Consider the following 3,067-nt stretch of genomic DNA (forward strand, 5'->3'; position numbering starts at 1 on the left):
TAAGGCGCACTGTCGGCTTTTGAGGAAATTGAAGGTTTTTAGGTGCGTCTTATAGTGCGGAAAATACGGTAATACAAAAATATTCATTCACTTATTTTGTTTTGTTTGGTTTACTGTGATTCATTAGTGTATGATACAATTAGCATGCTAATGCTAACATGAATGACAATGAATAATGAGAAGAAAACTTCATCCATGGAAGAATAATGAAATAATTTCCAATATAAATTCAATAAATTATGCTTTACTGTACCAATTTGTAAGTTATACCTGCATGTCAGTAAAAATATAATTTAGAAAATTTCTTGGCCTGAAAATCAGGCAAATTAACAAAATTGTGCTTAAAGAAAAATTGTTCCCTCTGGCAAAAATCAAAAAGTTCTCTTTAATTTTAATTCATTAAACCGTTGAAATATGTCAGTTGTATTTGATTACAGTATTCTGATTTTTAAGATGATGTTGATATTTAAATGCTCTGTTAACCAACTGAACATCCAGCATCAGTTTATCTAAGAAGTTTTAAGTTGGGCGTCAAACACAAATTTTAGCCTTTTTTTCCATTTCTTTATCATAAAAATGACATTCACGTCTGATTTCAACCTCATGTTTCCTCTGTGGAGTCAAATAAAAACACCTTCAGGGAACAGAAAACACACAGACACGGATCGAAACTGACAAAAGAAAAATGAGACCCATAACGCTTTGAGTTGTGGGACCCAGAAATGTCGTTAGTGACACTAAAAACAGAACCTAGCAACACGTTTTAAAGTCCAGCTCCGTCCCCGGATCTTACATTCAGCATATGGAGCTGAATTGTGAATCTTGAACACAATCCCAAGTTTGAGTCCAAAACGTTGTTTCCCATGTCTGTTCTTCTGCAGCAGTGCAGACAATCTGCTCCAGAGAAACAAATTAGATTAATCACAGCAGAAACTGGAAACGAATAAAGACGACTACGCTGTACACACACACAGCTGAAGAAAAAGAGGAGCAGGAAAAACACACACACCCTTACAGTTAGTAAAGCCATGCTCTGAAGCAAGGCGTTGTGTTTGTGTGTCAGCGCAGCATCAACTGTGGCATCTGTTGCCCACTGAGCCAATCTGCTGGAGCTGGAGTCAATTATAAACACATTAGACTCTGTTTCACATAACACACACTGACAGAAATACCTGGCGCCGGCCAGGCCTCCGCTCACAGCGTCAGACCTGAACCTTTCCGAGGGGTGAGGGTCCTTCAGGGCTCCATGCAGTAGATATGTGTGAATGTGACGCTAATGACACAGTTGACAAAAACAAAGGAGATCCATTATGCTTCCTTGAACTTCCTTGTTTTATTTGTGCATTCATAGAAAATGAGGTTTCCTGCCTATTTTGAGCTCCTTTGTGATTGAACTCTGAGGACGTAATGTCCCGTAGATTCAGTTTGATTTGGGACCAAAACTGCAACATTTGTTACATTTTCAGACATTTGAAAAACCCATTCCCCTCCCCGCCTGTGGGGGCGCTGCACCAAGAACCACTGAAGGAAATGACACAAAACCCTCTGAAGACACTGAGCGCAACTTCCCTCTACAAAACTGGAGTAGCGTCAGATTTCAGCGTTTGTAAGATTTATGTTTTATTATTGATAAAAGACCATGAACCACTAGCTAGGTAGCTAGCGCTTTTGTTTCAGTTGTATTTACCCAGAATGCCCTGTGCTGTACTACACTTCCTGCTTTTGGAGCAGCCTCTGGTCTGCTTGGTGTTCACATATGCATTCAAACCGCACCAGAGTTCACTTCAACCAAACCCAAGTGTGTAGGTGGAGCAGAGTTAGATTTTTTTGGTCCAAATAGGAGTTTGATGTATTCACACCTCCCCAAACGAACCGGACTTTTTGGACAAACAGACTGGAGTTCAAGTAAAGTGGACTAATCAGTACTGGTATGAATACACCCTTTAAATCCTAATAAGCTGCTGCTGGCCGTTAATGGGCAGAACTCTGCTGGGGTTGCTAGGTAACGACGCAGTGCCCATCAGTTGTGATTAAACATTAAGGAGGTTTTCTTGGGCTAAAATATGTAAACAGAGACACATTTTTGTGAGTAAATTTTAATTTAAAGTTGTAGTTTTGTTCTAATTTATTCTTGAATTTTGGTCTGTCCAGGTGCCCCAAAAGGCCCGTAGGCCCCACTTTGAACACCTTTACTGCAAGGTTAAGAAAAAAAAGCCTCAAAAGTTTCTGAATAAACAACAAGAAGCTGTTTAATGTCAGTTGGAGCCAATTTCTGAAATAATCTAATCTGCTGCGATTCTCAGGGGGACCAGCGTCACTTTTCACATCTGATCTCACAAAAGATTGACTTCAAAACCGAGAACGCAATAAGAGAAACACGTTCAGCTGCGTCTTCTTCGAAAACTCAATTTGTTGAAGAGCCTCTTTGTTAAATGCGGAGCCTGCATCTGAATCCCAGCAGAGGATCGGCGACTCGATGCTTCTCTTATAAACGCACCTGACAGACAGAATGGAAGAAAACAGCTCTGAGTTTCTTTCATTAGCGAGATCGACAGGCCGTCACCAGATCGGCTCCATCCTCCGACTGCAGGGCTTTTACACACTTTCTGTCTTGTAATGCATTTTGCAGAGTCTCCTGCATTCTTCTGTGAATTTTATGTGACGGCTGACAAATAAGCATCAGTTCAGAGTGACTGACAGGAGGCAGGTTATGAAAGGCAGAGTTTCTCTCTCTGTCATCTGCAGATTTACAAAGAGACGGTCGTTACATTTTCAACTGGTTCTCTTTACAGTCGAACCAGCTGACATTGCAGGTAAAGCAGTAAATTCATAAATTCTGAGATTAGTTCATTTTTATTGAAAAATGTGTACATTTTGGAGTCTGAAAAGTCGAAAATCTGCTGGAAAAAAAACTCAGAAATTATGAGATTAGTCTCAGAAATTTTAAAGAAAAAAAAATTCACCAAAACATTTCTTAAATTTTGAGATTGACTTAAGAATAAAAAAAAACTGTAGAATATTTGAAAAGTCAAAAATCTGCAAAAAGCTCAGAAATTTTTTGATTAAT

This window comes from Poecilia latipinna, unplaced genomic scaffold (genome assembly GCF_001443285.1).
Source record: "Poecilia latipinna isolate Pla-1442-1.1 unplaced genomic scaffold, P_latipinna-1.0 Scaffold1566, whole genome shotgun sequence".
Lineage (NCBI taxonomy): Eukaryota > Metazoa > Chordata > Actinopteri > Cyprinodontiformes > Poeciliidae > Poecilia > Poecilia latipinna.